Genomic DNA, 22,407 nt, shown 5'->3' with positions numbered 1-22,407 from the left:
ATTTGTTGTTTCTAGTATTTTCCATCCTTACAGATCTTATCTAGTATAGGTACAAAGTGTCAGATACACAGAGGTACCAAATCAGAAGCAAAGATCGGACCTAGTAGACATCAAATAGAAAAATCGGAAGGACGCTGACTTAGAAGCACCAAAGCACATCCCGGAGTTTTTATTGTATACAAATTAATTGTAATAAGGGTTGTGTGAGTGAGTACGTATTATAACTCTTGCAGTGTGTGTCTTGCATGATTTCTGAGTAAGAGTTGAGCCATTGCATAAGCATATTAGGGCACATGAGCATATAGGATCTGCACAAAAGTAACAAATTCACAATTCATAGTTTTCAAAGTAAAAACAAAGAGGTTGTCAAAATAATCCTATATTCAATTAAGTTTTCAAAATGGGACAAGTGTTAAGTAATATATGAGTTATAAACATTTTCAAAACTTGGTCCTGATTTTACAAAACTAGCTCTATGTCCTAAAGTCCTAAAAGTCAAGCATATTTTCAATAAAGGACATACTAAGCATATAAGATATCGAAACAAGTTTTCAAATATGTTTTCATAAAACAAGATATCTTATATTTATGGGGAAACTCATTTGGAAAAGTTTTAATCTTCATTAGACTTAATATATTTCATATACTTTTGTCCAATAATTTTTTGAGTCATTAAAACACTTTTTGATAACGAAAAACAAAGCAATCGTCACTACCGTAGTGCAGCCTTGAGTCCTGAACACCTTGCGGTAATTTGAGCATAACGTTTTCTTAAAAAATCCAAATGGGACGATCTTGGTGTTCCTGGAAAGCCAAGACAAAATTCCACAACTTTCGTTTTGATGACGTTTTTTGATTCAGGGACCTCGTCGACGAATACAGGGGATTCGTCGACGAGTTCAACGGGCAGAATGACGCTAACGGCTCCTAAGGCTCTTGGGCTATAAATACAAGCTATTAGACTTGTATTAACATGGTTTTGAATGTCTTTGATCATTGATAGTAAAAAACATCATTTTTATAGAAAACCTAGCACATTGCATATTAGTTCTTCATTACATATGCTCATTCTCTCTTGCTCACTTATTGTGTTTGATTCAATTCCTGAGAGAATAGTGTGAGGTTTGAGTTGTAAATCATATTTGCTCATTGTAAGGAGCATTCTTTGTAATCTCTCATCTTCTTGTGAAAGGTTCTTTGTGAACCAAGTTGTAAGGTTCTTTGTGAATTGAATCGGTAAAGATTCTTTGTGAGCGGTAGGGATTTGTTCCCGAGTTTGTAAGGCTTGCTCCACTACGAAAGGAGCGATTATAGTGGATTGTAGAATACTTGGCTTGGTGCTAAGGCGTGGACGTAGGCTTGGTACCGAACCACGTAAAAATACCGGTGTTGTTCTTTCTCTCCCTTACACTCTTTATTTTATATCTTGTGCATGATTTATATTTATATTGCGATATAATTTCTTGTATCTTGTCAAGAGTTTTTATTTTGTAGAAAAATACGTATTCCACGAAAAGAGTCTATTCACCCCCCCCTTTAGACTATATACTCCGGGTTGGGACTCCCAACAATTATAATATAATATATTGTATTGAATTGAAATCTGGATGCTTAAAGAAGCATCCAAATTGATTTCTCAATTCAAAGAGGAGCGCCAACTCCCCCCCCCCCCCTGAGATTTCTCCTGCACCAGCCTCAGCCTCCTTTCGTCTCCGTCTCTCTCCTTCGCTCAATTTCTCGATGAGTTTGTGGTGGATCGGAAAACAGAAGGTGCCATTGGATTCCTACCTCCACCACCGACATTTCTACTGGAGCAGATTTGTCGTGGAAACGGCTTAGACCCTACTCCTAGAGAAAGGTAATTTTTCCCTATATTCCTAATTTATTTGTATATATGCTGTTAAATCGACGATCAGACACCACTACGGGGTCCTAGTCATCGTCGTCTTCATTTTGGCGTAGGTAATTTTCCAATTGGGGTTTTCTAGGCCCCACTCCAAAGCGAGAGTGGGATTTGGGAAATTTGAAAAAATTGTTATATTTGTAGGTATTATTATATATTTGGAAATTATGGCCCTAGGAAATATTTAAATAGTATTTTATTTAGGATTAATTTAATGGAACTAGGGTTTTTGATTCAGGGTCTAGGTGAGTGTCGTAGGTATTTTTCGGAGTCCTTATTGGCGTAGTTCAAGAAATCAAGTAAGGGAAAATTATATATTAAATCAGATTTTATGAAATTAAAGGTAATAATTTATGTTATATTATATGTATGTTTTGGTGTGAATTATTAAAATTCCAACAATGTAAAACTATGATTTCTAAGCCTAGGACCACTTATTTAGTTATGTATTTGTGGAAATTGACTGAACAAAGTGGAAGGAATTTTCTGGATTATTATGTAAGAAATGGAAATTATATTTTCAATAATTAAATGCTAAATGTGGGTTGACCTATTTTACAGGAATATGTATGAATTTTTCTATTAAATTGTGTGGCATGAGATTCTACGTAAATATATGTTAAATGTATGAGATGCAGGCTAAGTAAGTAAGACATTATGAGTAAAATGTGATATGGAGAATGTTGCCTGTGTATGTTAAATGCAACCATGTAAACATAAGACAACTGAAAGACAGCCATGTTAGCAGATTCTAGCGCATTTCTATGTGGACTAACTGTAGCAGATTTTAACGCATTTCTATGTGGACTAACAAATGATGGCTAAAGAGCAACTGTGGTACGAAGGAATGAAATGAAAATTTTATGCAATGAAATGACAATGGAATAACAATGCGAAGAAATGAAATGTGAAACGTGAATGATACAAATAGGAAAGAGTCACTTAAAGTGAAACACAATGAAATGTTAAGTTATGAACATGAAAGGATGTGAATGATTGAATAAGGATAGAAAGAATTGTGTATTATGATATTAGAAATATGTATGTACGTAGAACATGTTATGATTGGGCGAGGCGTACCTTTCACCTAAGGGCTTGCTGAGTAAGGCGAGTGCACTAGTAGCTACAGATGTGGCAATAACCACATAACGTTCTAGGGCAGAGGGAACCTACTTGTATGGGCGGGTAGATTTTCCTATCCTTAGGGCCTTTGTCGGTAAACTATTGTAGAACTGTGTGAGTACGAGATTAATATAATACTTGAAGGCTTACTGAGCAAGGTGAGTGCCCTGGTATGCTTTAGTTGTGACCTCAGGTTGCCTAAGTATCAGAGCAGAGGGGTGCTACTTGTATAGGTGGGTAATCACCCCTATCCTTGGGTAATCTCGTGGGTTAAATCTTTTGCATGTGATTGATTAGGTCTAGAAAATGATTTCAAAAATTATGTTAAAGATTTGCAAATGTTAAATAGTATGTTGATTATAAACTCATGTTGGCCACACACTGTTTTAATATATTGTTTCTTCCCTTACTGAGATGTGTCCCACCCGAATATAAATGTATCTTTTTTTTTTTTCAGGACCTCCTCGAGATCGAGCTTAGAGAGCTCGAGTTTTATAGTACTTTTGGAGGAAAAAGGGTATAATTTTGATAATATTTCGGGATGTAGATATCTTATGTTTTATGTCTTTATGTTTTAAGGTTGTTGAGTAAGGAATGATTGTGAAAATACTGAAATGTTTTGGGAGTTATGTAGATTTAAGGAAATGCAGGTGATGGATGATTTATTATGGATTTTAGTTAGAATTAGTAAACTCTGGTATTATGTTATATGGAGATTATATTTATGTTTTCCGCTGTGTATATCATGAATTATGGATTATCAGGATTTTATCAGGTATAACGCGTCGAACTCGGATTTAAGGGTTCGGGGTGTTACAAAAGGTTTGACTCTGGATGAGCTCTTGGTTCCAAAGAAGGGAAGTGTTTATCATAAGAGGAAGTCATGAAGCAAAGAATAGGCTGAGATATGGAACATGGATTTTTTTTATGCCTTTTAGATAAACTGGGGTTTGGAACTGAATTTTGTTATAGAGGAAGTAAGCCTTCTTGTTTAAAAATTTCAAGAGATCTTTCATAGATCCTGAGAGGCTTTGGCTTCGTAGATGGACTTTGGAGTCCTATCTAAGGGCTGTCTGGGTCATCAGGCCTTTTGTGAGAAGTAGGAGTTCTGCATGAAGCTCGGGTCTTATACTTGTATGTAGATTTATAGCAAGCACAGTCTAGATCACACATAGAAGGATCAACATCCCAGATAAAGTGTCCCTCAATTTTGTCAATATAGACAGGTGTTCCATCTACTTCAACACTACTTAGAGGGATATCTCCTTCAAAAGTGACTGGTTTTATCATCAAGGATTGGAAAACGAGTGGAGTGTTGGAGGAAGCAACATCTTTTGGTTTAAAGACTGTTTTCACCATTCCATCAGAGAGCCTCTCGAACTTGGAATCTAAGAAATGGACTGCAGTTGTTTGTTGATGAAGTTGTTCATAACTGGTGATCCATTCCAAAGGAATAAGTTCTTTCAATTAGTTTTTTTTTTTTTCATACTATTCCTTTTATTTGTTTATTTAATTAATTAATTTAATAATATTTAATTAATTAATTGATTAATAATAATTTTTTTTTCAGGTAACTACACTCCATCTCCTTAAACATGGCTCCAAACCAACTATCTCGTTTAGAACTCTGAACTGCTTCCTGAAAATTAGAAGGATCTCCAATACTAGTAATCAGAGCAAATGCAACTAAGTCCACAAACCTATACCTGTCTAGAGGCTTAACATTCCTCCTTTCTCTACTGATGGCTAGCCCTATAGGCTCATGTCTATCACCTTTCTGAGGAATTCCCTGAGGAACTGTAGTCTGTCTCACTGTATCCTATGCAACAGAATCAACAACAGTAGTCTGAGTATTACCCATACTTGAATTATGAATACTGTCCAACTCCACCTGAATAGGTTCGCCTTCAACATGGCTTCCTTATTGAAGACCACATCCCAACTAATGACCACCTTCCGTGCTATAGGGTCCCACAATTGGTATCCCTTCACTCCTTCTTGGAAACCAAGAAATACGCATGTTTTGGACTTAGAGTCCAACTTTGATCTGTCTTGTTCCTACACATGCACATACGATGGACAACCAATTATTCTCAACACAGAGTAATCTACTATTTTACCTATCCATACCTCCTCAGGAACCTTTGCGTCAATAGCAGTAAAAGGAGACCTGTTTACCAAGTAGCGTGCCATACTCACTACTTTTGCCCAAAATGATTTAGGCAGATTAGCCTGAATCCTCATGCACCTTGCCCTCTTTAGTAATATTCCCTTCATCCTTTAAACCACCCTATTCTGCTATGGCCCATGTGGAACTGTGTAGTGCCTAGTGATCCCCTCTTCCTTACAGAAGTCAATGAATTGGCTGCTTTTGTACTCCAGTCCATTGTTAGATCTCAAAAACTCCACATGTTTCCCTGTTTGCATCTCTACCTGAGCTTTCTCTTCCCTGAACTTACTGAATACCTCACTCCTATGGTTCAAAAAATACACCCACACTTTCCTAGAAAAGTAATAAATAAATGAGACAAAATAAATAACACCACTATGAGACTGTACCTGTACTAGACCCTATACATCTGAATAAATGTACCCCAGCACCTCCTTGCTCATATGCTTTCCTGTTCTGAAACTCACCATGCACTGTTTACCAAACAAACAATATTTATAGAACTTAAGCTTACAACAAGAATTACCTCCTAGTAAGTTCCACCTGTGCAGCTCCTGCAAACTATGCTCACTCAGGTGACCCAGCCTCATATGCCACAAAGTAGTATCATCTGTATCTGTATCTGAAGAGGTACTAGTTGCAGCTCCAACAGTCACTGTGCCACCTACTAGAGTGTACAAATTGTTCCTCAGATGACCCTTTATTACTACCAATGAACCTCTAGCCACTTTCAACACACCATCGCTAGATGAAAAAAAGAACCCATTACAATCCAAAGAGCCCAAGGAAATCAAATTCTTTTCCAAATCTAGAGCATGCATCACACCCCTGCTGGTCCTAAGTACACCATCAAACATCCTGATTCTGACCGTTCCAATACCAAGAATACCACAGGAAGCATCATTACCCATCAACACCGTCCCTCCAGAGATTGGTTCATAGGAGTCAAACCAGTCCCTATATGGACACATATGATATGAGCACACTAAATCCAAAGTCCAAGTATCAGCTAAGTAACTGGAACCTGTAGTAACAGCCAAAAGATCCCCATCAAAAAATGATGAACTGCTCTCCACTACAGTAGCCTGCTCAGTCTTCTTCTTGTTCTTTTCCTCTAAATCTCTTTTCCTTCTTAGATAGTCCTTCTTCATATGCCCTTCTTTCCCACAATAAAAACAACCACTCCTCTAGTTCCCACTCTTACCCATGGACTTGGATCGAGATTTCCCTCGATTCCAATTACCCCTGCTAGAACTCTTGCCCTGCTGTTGGCTAGACTTACCCTTAGCCACCAACCCATCTCCATGTCCTAGATGATCTGGTTTTTGAAAATTCTCACTCTCCATAATGACAGTAGTCACCTTATCAACTGTAAGAGTCTCCTTACCTAGAAGTAGTGTGGTTTTCAAAGTATTAAGGGAACTAGGAAGCGAATACAACAGAATCAGTGTTTTATCTTCCTCCTCAATTTTTACCTCAATACTCAGCAACTGCGTGATTATTCTATTGAAATAATTGAGGTGGTCTCTAACTTTTGTGCCGTCAGTTATCCTCAACTAATACAACTATTTCTTCAAATACAGTCTATTAACTAGGGACTTGGACATATAAATATTCTCCAATTTTTCCCAAAGCTCGACTGGTGATGTTTCATTCAACATATTGTATCTAATTTCTGGAGCTAAACTTAAACAAATGGTACTTACTGCTTTCATTTCCAACTCCTCCCACTGATCATTTGACATGGTCTCTGGCTTCTTGTCTTTACCATACAGTGCCTTAATCAGCCCCTATTAGACCAACACATCCTTCACAGTGCTCTGCCACAGACTGAAATTATTTTTCCCATTAAAGGGCTCCACCTCGAACTTGGTCGTTGAAGTACTCGCCATTAAAAAAAAATTCTTTTTTTTTCTTCTCTCCTCTGACGTCAGCAGTGACATCAGCACTTGTCAGGATGATGTCAGCAACGACACCTGCGTTAGCTTTTGCGTCAACATTACGTTAGCGTGACTTGCCCTTCAACCTGAATTTGACCCGACCCGATTCTAAATTCGGGTCTTTCACCCAATTCTGACACTGTTCTTCATTCGCGAAAAATTTTTTTTCTTTCGAATTTTTTTTCACACCTTCAATTGAAAAATGATCCTCCTTTAATTAAAAAATTCTGAAATAATTTTTCGGCACTTGATATGAATCTTTGCGTACCTCAATCCAATCTGAACGAACTGCTATGATCTTGAGCACTTTTGCGGAAAAACTTCAGATCTAAAAAATTTCTTTTGATCTGATATGATATGATATGATCTATCATATCTGCACCCAATCGAAACCGTACTCTAATACCACTTGTTGACGTGCAACGATTTTAATCTTCCAATTAACAAAATAAATAGCACAAAGAACATTCACAAAAAGAATGGAGATGAGAGATTTTACGTGGTTCGGCAAGGTTGCCTACGTCCACGGAGCGTGCACCTGGAGAAAAATCCACTATGAAACGATGGCAGTACAAGATCTAATCAGTCTCTCCCCGATCCCAGATCCCCTATACACCCCTTCACCTTCAACCCGTTGAAGAAAAGTTCTTCCTAGAGAGAATCCCCCTTTAACTCTCTCTTGTACAAAATGACAAGCAATCCCTATATTTTCCCATTGCTTACAAACATATATATGACACCACATAACCGTTGGATTTAGAGACGATCCAACGGCTGTGATAAAAGCAATAATAAATAAATAAAAATAAACATATTTTTTAACATATATATATAATTTAATTCAAAAACTAATTAAATTATGTGTTTTATTTTCATCAAAGACTAATTATGTATTTTGGAACTTACCTAGTGTTCAAAAGCTTGAAGTTCAAACTTTTGATCTTAGTTTGTATAGATTTGGGTATGATGTAGTATAAAAACGTCTTTAGTTTTTTTTTTTTTACAAATTTACAAAAATAAGTGTTAGCCTTGGGGGCTACATAATCATGATTTATATGTTTTGATGATATTAACCTATTTGTGGTTCCTAGTATTTCCTATCTTTGCAGATCATGTTTAGTATCGGTTCTAGTTACAAATACATGAAGTACTGGATCAAAGGCAAAGATCAGACCGAGTTGACGTCGAGAAGGAAAGATTAAAAGGATACTCACTCAGAAAGGACCCAAGCACAACCAAAGGAAGATTATTGTTGAATTATATGTAATAAGGGTTGTGTGTATTGTAACTCTTGCGTTTTGTTTCTTACATGATTTTTGAGCAAGAGTTGAGCAAATGCATGCATACTAGGACACATGAGTTTAAGTCACAAACTCATATTTATAGTTTTCAAATATAAAACAAAGAGTTTGTCAAACGAATCCAAAACTCAAATATATTTTCAGAAGGGACAAGTTTTCATCATCTTGATTTTATAAACTTCTTCACACTTTGCCTCAGTTTTAATAAAATGAGTTTTATGTCCAAGAGCTCCAAGAAAGTCAAAGCATATTTTCATAAAGGACATGGAAGTATATAAGATATCAAAATGGTTTTTCAAATGTGTTTTTATTAACAAGATATCTTATATTCATGGGAAAACTCTTTTGAACAAGTATTAAACTTAATTAGACTTAATATATTTCATATAATTTTGTTTAAGAATGTTTTAAGTCATTAAAAGACTTTTTGACAAGGAAAAATATAGCAATCTTAGAATGACGTAGTGCAGCCTCGAGTCCTGAATACCTTTCTGTATTTGGGGCATAACTTTTGTTAGAAATGCCCAAAAAGGACAATTTTGGTGTCCCTGTAAAGCTAAGAAAAAATCTCACAACTTTCATGTTGATTACTTTTTCTTATTAAAGGCACTCGTCTACGATAATAGGGGACTCGTCAATAAGTAAAACTAGTAGCCAATGCGAATTTCCTGCCCAGGTGATTAGTCAACGAGTGGTCTCATGCCCAGCACCATAATGGCTAGAAAACGGCTAGTTTCTCATGGGACTTGTTCCCAACGGTCCAATAATGGCTAGCTTGGTATTTTGGCTATAAATTCAAGTTCTTAGACTTGTTTAGCATGGTTTTTTATTATTATTACAAGCATTTAGTGAAAAACATCTTTGAATCCAAAACCTAGCACTTTGCATTTAGTTCATATTCACAAGTGCTCATCTCTCTTACTTGCTTATCTTGTATGATTCATTCCTTAAGAGATTAAGTGTGAGGTTTGCTTTGTATATGATATTTGCTTAATCAAGGAGCATTTTCATTGTAATCATCTTCTTCTTGTAAAGGTTCTTTGTGAACCATTGTGAAGGTTCTAGGTGAACCACTTGGTGAAAGCTTTTGGTGAGCGTGGTAGGGATTTGTTCTTGAGTGTAGGGTGTTGTATCCGAGTTGTAAGGCTTGCTCCACTAGTGAAGGAGTTTTATAGTGGATTGTGGAATCCTTGACTTAGTGTTAAGGCGTGGACATAGGCTTGGTGCCGAACCACGTTAAAACTCTAGTATTAATATTTCTCTCCCTATACTCTTTTATTTATGTCTTGAACTTGATTTACATTATATATATATATATATATATATATATATTGTGATATAATTGCTTGTAATCTTGCCAAGAGTTTTATTTTATAGAGAAAATCCAAATATGCGAAAAGAGTCCATTCTCCCCCCCCCCCTTTTGGACAGTATACTTTTGGGTGGAACGATTAACAATAAGAACCTCAAACTCAATTTGTTTCCAAACACAATCTCACTAATGTTTGGGAATTTGAAGTTCAAACCTTAGATTTCGATTTGGCAATGGTTTGGATAATGTACAGTATAAAACTTGTATTAAGGTTTTCTTTTTCCTTTGTTAGCTTTATTATAATCCCAAGAGGTGGGGTGAATTGGTATTTTAAAATTTCTCTCCTAGGTCAATTAACTAGCAGCAGTATTTCACAACCCTAGGGTCAATTTAGTGCATATATAAAATAGATCAATATATATATATATATGTTGAAATTAAATTACGCAAATGAGGTAAAGCAAATAAAGAGAGATAACACCAGATATGTTATCGAGGTTCGGCAAACTGCCTACGTCCATGCCTTGGCTCACAAGTACAAGGATTACGCTAAGGCTCACTTAACGAGTGGAGCGACACTTAAATACAATCAGGTTAATTAGCAAATGGCTAACCTCAACCTTTACAACCAATCCTTCCAGACTGGATTAACACCCTCTCAGGCCACGCCTGGAATACAACAGAATCACAATACAATTTGTGTACAAATATTATGCTTCTCAATCAAGCAGATTTATGCTAGTAATAATCAAAGCACACCAATAATGTAAGACCAATAAGTTCAATGGTGTATGTGTGCAATCAACACTCAAAGTAATGACTATCTCAATTCAAACACAAAAGTGTATCAATAAGCTTAATCTTTGAAACTATATATAAATAAAAATCACAATCACAATTTAGGGTTTTAAAGATTTGTACCAAGAGTAATTACAATATCTCAAAAAATATTTTCTCAATATCAAAGCACAAAAAGATATTCAAAGATGAGCTTGTAAAAAGATTTTTGCACATAAAAATACAAGCTCAATGAGTCTTACAATAATAATGCAAAGACTCACTTAGCTATAAGATTTTTCCCACACATAGATTTATTACATAAAATTGGAGGAAAAACCTAGCTAAACCCTCAATCCGAAAATCAAATATGCAATAAAAAAATAAGAGTTTTTAGCACACTAGAACAATGAATAAACACTCACAAGGTTTGATTTCTCAAAAGAATGATAGTATATGAGTGTATAGGGTTTGTATGAAGAAATAGAGCTTAGGAAATTTCAGAGGATTTTTTGCTTAATCAATATGCTAATCCAAGCAAATGAACCCCTATAAATATAGGAAGTTAAAATTATAACCGTTGGGGATACATAGGGAATTATTAAATTTGTTTTAAAAACGTTTAAGAAAATTAACCATGTTTAACCCGAAAAAACCACGGTAAAAATTAAGACAACACGAGAGTTTCGAGCGCCTGACCCTTGGTTCAGTCGCCCGAACAGACACAATAGAAAAAATAACTTTTCAACGTTCAGGTGTCTGAATAAGGGTTCGGTTTGCTGAGCTAGGCGATTTTCCATTCTGTCCAAGGTTCAGTCGCTTGGTCTTAAGTTCAATTTACCGAACTTGCATGCTCAGTAGCCCGAGGCAGTTTTGAACATAAAAGTTTGGGCTACCAAGTTGGTGGAAAAGTTGGAGTAAAGATTTGGTTGACTAAGGACACTACAGTCCTTTTGGTTCGGTCACCCGAAACCAAGTCAACTCGCTGACTTTTTTAACAGTTCGGTCGACCAATGTGTTTTGAACACCACAGTTCGGTCGCCCGAAACCTTACTATTTTAATCCTTTAAGTCCTATTTTAATTCAGTATATTCCCCTGATAGCATATGTGATTTTGGGGACTAACTTAAGTGTAAGAGCAGGGACCTAGGGTCTTTCTAAAAAGTCTTTGAGCTTATTAGGTCCTGCATGCATGATATGCATTTAAATATTACAGACCTTTCCTATTTTACTATTATAGACCGGAATTGAACATAATATAGATTACAATGAATGAATCTTCTAGGTCTTTATTCTTCAAGTCTTCATATGTCATCAAATGATCTTACTAATATGAACCTGCATACAAACTTGATAGACATTAAATACCCGAGTATTTGTCATAATCAAAACTGGGTATAACCTATTAGGTCAACATCTTTTTTCCCAAAACTGTCCAAATCTAAATATGAGGTTAATTCATAAACTTAATGCATTCCCCTTTTTTGGGCGAAACAAATCTACTAATTCTTTGATTTCATTTAGTAAGAAGGATTATCTTACGTTAAGAAATCGATCCTAAAAGCTAAAAAATGGTACCTAACAATTACAATAATCGAGTCACTTGGTTATTATTATTATTATTATTAATTTATCATTATTATTATTATAATCATATTATATATATGAATCTTCATTGAGCCAAAAAGATTTAAATTATATGTATTAAATATGAACGATATATATATAAGTAATGGTCATGTTCCCAAACATCGTTCATATTTAATACATTTAATTTAAATCTTTTTGGCTCAATGAAGATTCACTACTTAGATTATACAGAGAAAGATAACCTATTTCCAATTCCTAATTGCTTACCATCTCTTTCTGAAATTTTAACATCACACTTTTAACATTATAGAATTCTATATGAAAACATACAAAATTAAATTTACGATATTAAATCTGTGCTCCAAACATAATTTAAGGGTATATTTGAGTAATTTTAAACTTAAACAATAGTCTTTTTCAACTCCAAAAATATAATTATTATAAACAAGAATGACTCCTGTAAAAATATATAAAAATAATAATCAGACTAAGGATGAGCATTCAGCTAGTTCGATTAATTCGACTAATTAACCGAGTTAACCGAAAAATTTCGTCAAAAATCTTCTCAACCAAATCAAATTGAAATTTCATGTTAATAAACTCAAAATTGACCAAACCGAATTTCAATTAAATCGGTAAATCAATTTTAATTGATTTAATATTTAATATATATAATTTTAATATATATAATATAAAATATTTTAATATATTATATATATAGATATATAATTATTTATTATTAAATTATACTTTTCAGTTATTTTGGTTAAGTAAATTAATCGAGCCCAAAAAAAAAAAATTAAAATTCAACAAAAATAAGAATTGAAGCAAATTGAATAAATTTTTAATTGAATTGTTACTCTGACTAATTCAACTTTTAACCTAATAATGCTACCCTAAATGAGGCGCAGAGTCACGGATCCTGGTGGCTGCCGCCTCCGCGGCGGTTACCAATTTGCAACATCCGCGCGCCGGCCGGACTAATAAATAAATAAATAATAAAGAGAGTGATCGGCGCATGCGATCGGTGTGCGGTAAAGGCGGTGGCTGCTTTGCGTATTATTAAATATGTTCGTATTTAAAAATTATTGCTTTACCTTAAAAATTATTTCTTATCTTAGAGGTTCTTTTATTTAATTGTTGTTTAATGAATCTATCATTAGAAAATCACACCTTCGACAGCTATCATATATAAAATTCATTCTTAAAAATTTGTCACCCTTTTCTTTTAATAATAATAATCATTTTTATTTTCTGCTATTAAAAATAATAAACATACATAGTCCATTTCTGTGAATAAAATTGTGCGAATGATTATAGTTAATTTTATAATTAGTAATTTTTATTGTTTAAATAATTTTTTATTATGTGAATAAAAATTGTAAACAAAATATATGCAATTTATTTGCAAAGACAATATAGTATGTTTTATTTTTTGTTTTTTGGTGAGTTAAAGATAAGTTATGATTTGCCAAAGTATTTATGGCTTCAAATTATGAATGAAACACAATCTAATAACACTCCTGGCTCCCACAAACCCACAAATTAGGCCTATAATTTAATAGGAATGTGGTGCAGCTACATTAATTCGTGCGTAAATATTACTTAATACGTTGTTGTACGCTTTAATTTCATATTAATTTAGTGAGCCAGGAATTCATATTTGGTAATATTTTTTTTAATGTGTATGAATAGAGCTCTCGCTTTTCCTCCCTTTATACTCAATAATAAATTCTAACTCAATCTGAGTAATTTTTTGAAAAACTGACCACTAAAACTTCATCAGAATTTACTTTTATGACGGCCTACTATCAACCATCATATTCATGGTTGTTCTAATAAATTTTGAAAAAAAAAATCCCTCTTTTAAATCTCTCTTTAATTTCAAATAAGTTCACCTAATCCCTGTTTGGTCTGAATTATCACTCAAACTATCGTTGATATTTATATTTGTCCGAGCATTGTCAAAGGATTGCAATTGCCTCTCGAATCAAGTATGAATATAAACATTATATTTCCATTTGTAAAAATTCTATGATATTAACCGAACAAAATTATTTACAGGAAATGATTGAAATTGACATAGAAAAATAATATTTCAAAATTTTCATTTGGAGACCATATATACTAAATTTCACAAATATTATATATTTTAAAAATTTATCATAAATTCTTATATTTTTCAAATTAGAAACTCAAAAAAAAAAAAAAAAGTTGACCAAACATGGCACTCTAGATAAATTGTACCCACAAAAGCTACTTATAGAAGAATGGTCAAAGCAAAGATTTATTAAGGTGTTTCCTTCCCAAATAGCATTAAATTTTGAATGCCATAAAACAAGCTAAAATAAAATGTACCATAAATGTACACTCACTGTTTTCTTTTTTAGTAATATTTAATCCATTTTATTTTTGTATTCTTTATCTTTCAAAAGATATCCTAATAGTTAAGGTCTAAGGGTTTGCGTAGTCTTAAAAACCTTTTATGGTGCGTCTGTGAGCATGAATTTTGAATCTTGAATTTAGATTTGAATAGATTTTGATAAATTTCAATATAATTTTATATTACATCTTATTCAAATTTAATATAATTTCAAATCCATGATCTCTCGAACATAAAGTTAGGATCCACTTAATTATGGAAAAAATATTTATTTTCTATTTCAATATTACAAAAAATTAACTAATTTGTTATTTTTATAACATTTGTATGAAATAAATGAATAACAATAAAAAATTTATCATTCCTAATTTTTCAAATAATTATAAAAAATGTTATTTTATTTTTCAATTTAATAAATGTATATAGAGAAGTTGAAAAATATCATGTTTATTATTTTTAAACTTTTTAAATTTTTAACTTACATAGAAAGCGTGAATTTCGTATTTTAGACTTGATTGGTGTTGATCATGTATCTTTTTTCTTTTCTTTTTTTTCTTTTCCAAATTCATAGAAAGTCAAATTAAAGTCTCAAACTCCGTGATTTTAAATATTATCTTCTATAATTTTTTAAAAATTAACAATTTAGAATAATTTATCTTTCTTCCTTTCTATTACGAACCTTGAAAAATTAAAAGATAAGCTAAAACTTTTATATTTCTTTGGAAAACTAAAAAACGGGAAATGGAAAATATTTTCTACAACTAAACAAACCCTAGTTTTTCAATTTTAGTTTTTCAAAAAATTATTAAAACTTTAGTTTATTTTTTAATTTTCTAAAATTCGTATTTAAAAGTTAGAGAATAAATAGTTTGTTAATAAGTTGTGCAAAATATTTTCTTATTTTTATTTATGGATTTCAATCACACAAAAAAACTTGTTTTTCAATTTTCAAAAAAATTATATAATGTAGTATTTGGCATCATGTGTTTTGGGCTTGGATTTGAAACAAAATCAATATATAACTAAGAATTCAAAGTCCATGTTGCCATTACACATAGTAAGAATTCAGAAATCTAGAAAATAAAGTAATAGTTTTGTAATTATTTAAAAAATTAGAAATGAAAAATAAAGATCATAATAATGCCAATAATTTTTTATTGTTATTTATTTATTTTGTACAATAGTTATAAAATTGAAATTTTTGATAACCTTTTTGCAATTTTTTGAAAAATTAAAATGAAAAATGAAAAATATTTTGTAAAACTAAATGGACCCTAGGATTTTCATGTTGGAGATCTCTTGTAACGACCCAAAAATTTATGCCATTTTTTTTATGTGCTATAAAACCATATTACTCTGATACCCCAGTTAACATATTCTATAACATCTCGATCCCAAGGTAGGCACCGAGGAATTCCTGTTTGTAAGACAACACACCTATGTAGCAGAAAATATAAAATCATATAACCATAATTATAATACCAGAATTCAGTATTTCCCAAAACATTTATATACATATCTCTCCAGTATTCTCCACTAGATCATCTAGAATCTACTAATAAATACAACCCTAAAAAACACTTACCCTATAGACAAGGCAGTACAAATATCCCCTTTATCTTTGAGCTTGATCTGTTCGTCTAGTTGGATCACTTGAAATGTGTTAATTTACTGGGATGAGACAACTCTCAGTAAGAAAAAACATGCTATTACCAGTGTGTGGCAACTGAGTTTACATAAATAATATACTTTAACCAACTGAAATTGAGATAATAGGTAAAATAAAATACATCATAACTCACACCTATGTGGTTTAAGATACAACAGTTTCTGAACTTTCTATTTAATCATACTTTTAGTATCTATATGTATAACTATTGTTTTCTAGAAATTTATATATACATATATATATACTATGAAAACTTCCCTAGATGGTTATATGTCATGATTTAACCCCTCATGACAGCGTTGTGCGGCCCGCAGGAGGAACTTAACACTGGTTGGCCTACCAGGATAAGTCAACTGAAACCTCTATCATCAGATCGGCCGCCTCAACCTAGACTACCGGGTAATCTGCAAGCTCTCCCAAGGCACAATCGACTACTCATAGAATCCACACACTATTTGAGATATGTGGTTGCACTCTGTACTAAATTAACTAAGATACCATGCTCTGTAATCTGATTTTTCCCATCAGGGTCTAATAATTTATAATACTATTTAATATATCTTGCTATTTTACCATGATTATGTTTCAACTATAATAACCATACCACTGTAAAAGCTAACCTGAATAAACTATAATGATTGAATAAACTGTAAAATCTGAATGTTATGGTTGTGAAATCTGTATATCATGGTATTCTGAAAATGTTGTAAAACATATTTCTGTGTGTATTCTATAAATCAAAATTTTGTAAATTCTATAATATATCTCTCTGTATATATATACTGTAAATCATTATACTTTGAAAGTTGTGTAAATTATGTACTGAACTGATACTTACTCATGCCACGCAATTGAATAAATAAAATCCTTGTACTGAAATCTCTAAAATTGTATAATATTTATGCTCTAATTTGTTCAAAAATCACATTATGAAACTCATAATCAAATACTATAGTTTACTGGTAAAATTTCTAATTTAACTGGCATCGCATATTTCATTTACCTGATTCCTATAGAGCCTGCTAAAGCTCTAAATCTACGCCCCTGCGGCGTTCGAAGTTCAAAACTCTGAAATTATATTTTTCAAAAATTAATCAACTCAATCACCAGAATATTATCAATTAATATTCCTTAGGCCCCAAATACTCCAATTTAACCATTAAAACTAATATTTAACACACTTACCTCAGTTTTGGGATGGTGCCCTAGAACCTCAAACTGAAATTTCGCTCCGCCTAAGTGACAAAGTGTAAGAACCCGAACCGTAATATATGAATTTTAATAATTAAGAGAAGGGTAAAATTGGAATTTAAGCAGACTTCGTCGACGAAGGCAGAGTTCGTCGATGAGGACTTTGTAGTTCTCAGCGACGAATTTCAGGTGCTCGTCAACGTGGAGAAGTCGAGAGGTTTCGGGAAACTGGGAATCTCAGGCTTGTCAATGAGGTCACCGCTTCGTCGACGAGGTGTCTACATGGGTTCGTCGACGAGGACAACTGAGTCAAAGATACTATAAATTGCTATCTTCATTACTTCTCAGCTAAGAAATCATAAAACCTCTCTCTATCTCTCTAGAAACTCAACTTACTCTCTATCTCTCTAGATTTCTGCGTCATACGTTGCGAGAATCGCTGATCCGACGATACCACGAGGATCAGGGAAAGATTTTCTACAAGTTCTATGGATCATATCGTCGTTTTGGATATTCACGGGTTTTGGCTTGAAATCGAGGTAAGACTCGATTTTCAATTTTGAACCAGTAGTTGTGTAGAGAATAGGTTTGTGGGCATATTCTATATTGTGGTATGTAGGTTTTGGAACTTGGTTCGCTATTTAGGGTCCTTGGAGTTCGGGATTTGTCCTTTGGGGAAAGGAAGGGGATTTAGTTTATGTCGGTTATTTTTTAAATCGGACTAGGTAGGACTATGGTTTGCTGTCCTATGTGCGTTTTGATTACTCATTTGGGGGGATCTGACGGGTAAAATTATGGGTTTTTCATATTACAATTTTGGGAAAAGGGGGGTATTAGGTTACATCCCTGGTTTTGTTGGAAAACCGTATATATATGATGATTTATACTGTGTAATAGGGATGCCCGTGCCTTGACTTTATTTAAACTGTATATGTTTGGAAAATCATGATTTTTGGATTACCAAATGGGTGTGGTTTGTCTGGTTATATGAGCATGCATGGTTGTGTTTTGGTGGAATGCAATCGGAACTGGGTTATGAGTTGTTCCAGGTACTGAGAGTGTCTGGCTCTATATCCGAGGGCGTATGAAATCACTGGTCATGTTTGGCAAGAGTGTCTGGCTCTATATTCGAGGGTGTGAGCCTTACCAGTTGATCACTGAAGGGTGTGGATCCACTAGTTTGTACCGGTATGATGCCATGGGAGCCTGGGGCTCACCATGTGCTGGGGATTCCGTGTATCGCGGGCTGGCTACTAGCCGATGCTGGGTATTGCAAGCAGGCTTCGGGCCGAAGGGTGTGACGACACCGGGTTATTTGATCATGTTTGTGTGCGTGTATGCACTGTTTTGAAACTGTTTGTGGAAGTACTGGAAATTGCATTTAACTGTGTATGTTTTTTTGTCATGATAACACTCAAATGCCACACACTGATATAACCTGTATCTGCCCTTACTAAGAGGTGTCTTACCCCTGCTATACTTACATATTTTTTAGGTCCTTCAAGTAACCGGAACTAGCGTCCTGGCGTTGAGGGCATAGTGGTCGGTGTACTGCGAGAGGTACTTGGGTAAGTACTAGGACTTTATCAGGTTTACTTTTGTGGTTATGGTTGTCACCCGGGTTGTGTTATATTTTTGTGAAGTTTGACTCCTTTGTATAGACTCTGGTATGGTACATATTGCGTATAGAAAGACTTATCTTCCACTGTGTTTCTATTGTGTATGTGAATATGTATAAGGTGCCTAGGAGTCCCATGGGATTGGATCCTCATTCATTGTACTATATCTTGATTTTAGTAATACAGGGACATGTTAGGTTACTTTTTCACCCTCGGGTCCAATCATTGGGTTCGAGGCGTGAAAACTTGGTATCAGAGCTAACTAGGTTGCTAGATTTTGCAGACTTGGTTAGATATAGCTGTGTGTACATACCAGAGCATAGGAGGTTGGATGTGGGTAGAGTTGGTTGAGGGATGTTTTGTTGCTAGACCGGGATTCGTAGGCGGTGTTCTGTGTTTTTCCTGGAATGACGATTCCAATAAAATCACGGAAACCCATTGGTGACTTTCGTGTCGATGCGATAGGACAGATTTGGACCTAATAGGTAGTGGATAACATGATTGTGGTTAGATAATTGTGTTAAATGTAAGTGTTGTAGAAGTCTTGAAAGAACTCTGTTGTTTTTTTAGAATGGAGCCCAAGGATAATGACCTGGGAAGCGGCTCCAAGGAGACGGCGAGTCATGAGTCTCCTTCACATGCATGCATCCTCTGACGTTCTCAAAGGGACATGACCCGACAATAGCAGAGGATTGGTTTGAGAAGATTGAGAGGATTTTGGAGGTCCTACACTGCACGGACAGGCAGAGAGTCCTCTATGCTACCTTCCAGTTGTCAGGGGAGGCAGGGCGTTGGTGGGCTGTAGTGAATCTCCTGTAAAAGTAGAGGGTCAGTCCTATGGAGATTTCTTGGGGCTGTTTTAAGGAGGTGTTCTTTGACAGATACTTCCCAGCTTCTGTACGTGATGCTAAGGCGGATGAGTTTTCTACGCTAACTCAGGGGAGTATGATGGTGCAAGGTATGCTGCTCAGTACATAGAGCTATCCCGGTTTGCACCGTGTTTGGTCTCGAACGAGGACAAGAAGACTCGGAGATTTCGAGAAGGGCCTGAGGAAAGATATCCGCAGACTAGTGGGTATGCTTCAGATCTATGAGTTCTCAGTTTTTGTGGATAAAGCCACTGTGATTGAGACTGGCATTCGAGAGGATGAGGTGGACCAGGAGCAGAAGAAGAGGCCAGTGCCTTCTGGTTCTCAGTCTGGATCTCGTCAGGGATCGTGGAAGAAGAGGAACTGGGGCTCAGGTTATCGACAGAATACCGAGCATCAGGGTTCTCAGATGAGCTAGGTGGGTGATCATTGTACCAGGTGCCGTAAATGGCATAGCGATGAGTGCCAGATGTTTGGGGGTAACTACTACAATTGTGGCCAGTTAGGTCACATGGCTCGGGATTGTCACACACCGAGGAGGGGTACACCTTCTTTGAGTCAGAATTGGGGAAGTAATCAGATATCCCGAGGAGCCCATCAAACGAACACAGCTCCAACGAGGGTGTACTCGCTTAATCCAGTGGATGCTGAGCATGCGGGGAATGTGGTGACAGGTACTATGATATTGCTTTTAAACAGAGCTGTGGTTTTATTTGATTCAGGTGCGACCCACTCCTTTATATCTGTTAATTTTGTGAGACTGTGTGGGGTGGAAACCTAATTCATGGAAGAGGGATTGTATGAAGCCACACTATTTGGGAGTATATCATTCCGTAGGAGGATGTTGGAATACTTCCCAGTGGTAATCCAAGGGAAGTTGCTACCAGCAAACCTTGTAAAGTACGACATGTCAGGGTTTCATGTCATATTTGGGATGGATTGGTTATTCTCCAGTTATGCCATGATTGACTGTCGTAGGAAGGTGGTAATATTCAAACCTCTTGGGGAACAGGAGTACAAGTTTGTGGGATCGTGTGTGTGTTCGACACCACAAATTCTATCGGCATTACATGCAAAGAGATTACTCTTGTACAGATGTCAAGGGTACTTAGCTGTTGTGAAGGAACCACCGTGGGATGAGTTGAGACTCGAGGAAATTCAGGTAGTTAGCGAGTTCTCGGATGTGTTTCCAGATGATTTACCCAGTTTACCTTCGAATCGTGAGGTGGAGTTTGCGATAGAGCTGCTGTCTGGCAAGGCACTGATCTCTAAAGCTCCATACCAGATGGCTCCAACAGAACTTCGGGAGTTGAAGGAGCAGTTGCAGGAATTACTGGATAGGGGTTTCATTCAACCTACTGTTTCGCCTTGGGGAGCTCCAGTACTATTTGTGAAAAAGAATGAGGGGTCGATGTGCATGTGCATTGATTACCGTGAGATTAACAAGGTGACTGTGAAGAATCGTTACCCTTTACCTCGTATAGATGATCTCTTTTACTAGTTGCAGGGGATGCCGGTCTTTTCAAAGATCAACTTGCGATCAAGGTATCATCAGGTGAGGGTTAGATTTAAGGATGTAGCGAAGAATGCTTTTCGAACCAGATACGGCCACTACAAGTTCTTAGTCATGCCTTTTGGGTTAACCAATGCTCTAGCAGTGTTCATGGATCTGATGAACAAGGTTTCCATGCGTACCTGGACCAGCTTGTAGTGATGTTTATCGATGATATTCTAGTATACTCAAGGAGTTTGGAAGAGTATGAGAGTCATCTGAGGCTAGTATTACAAATTCTGTGAGAAAAGAAGTTGTATGCTAAGCAAAAGAAGTGTGAATTCTGGTTCAATCAAATTGCATTCTTAGGCCATGTGGTGTCTGGAAATGGTATCTCTGTTGATCTTAGCAAGATTGAAGCTGTGGTTAACTAGGTGAGGCCAAAGAGTATGCAGGAGGTTCGGAGTTTTCCAGGACTGGTAGGTTATTATCGACGATTTGTGGAAGGTTTCTCTAAACTGTCTGGGCCTTTGACTTGATTGACCAGAAAGGGAGTGAAGTTTGAGTGGACCAGTGATTGCGAGCAGTGTTTTCAGGAGTTAAAGCATCGGCTGGTTACTGCACCAATTTTGACCATTCCTTCGGGGGATGGCGAATTTGTGATTTATAGCGACGCATCTTTGAAAGGTTTGGGATGTGTGCTTATGCAGTAGGGTAAGGTAGAAACGTATGCTTCTCGGCAACTAAAGGAATACAAGAAGAATTATCCTACACATGATCTAGAACTGGCTACTGTTATATATGCACTGAAGATCAGGACACTATTTATATGGTATGCAATGTGAGATCTTCACTGATCATAAAAGCCTCAAGTACTTTTTCTCGCAGAAGAAGCTAAACATGAGGTAGAGACGGTGACTTGAGTTGATTAAGGAGTATGATTGCACCATCAGTTATCACTCGAAAAAAGCTAATGTGGTAGCCAATTTGTTGAGTCGAAAGTCGGAATATGCTACAGTATCTGCAGTCGTAGCTCAGCATCACAACAGATGGGATCTGGAGAGCTTGG

The sequence above is a fragment of the Malania oleifera genome, chromosome 12 (genome assembly GCF_029873635.1).
Source record: "Malania oleifera isolate guangnan ecotype guangnan chromosome 12, ASM2987363v1, whole genome shotgun sequence".
In the NCBI taxonomy this organism is placed as follows: domain Eukaryota; kingdom Viridiplantae; phylum Streptophyta; class Magnoliopsida; order Santalales; family Ximeniaceae; genus Malania; species Malania oleifera.
The sequence above is the reverse complement of the archived record's forward strand: the minus strand, read 5'-3'. Positions refer to the sequence as shown.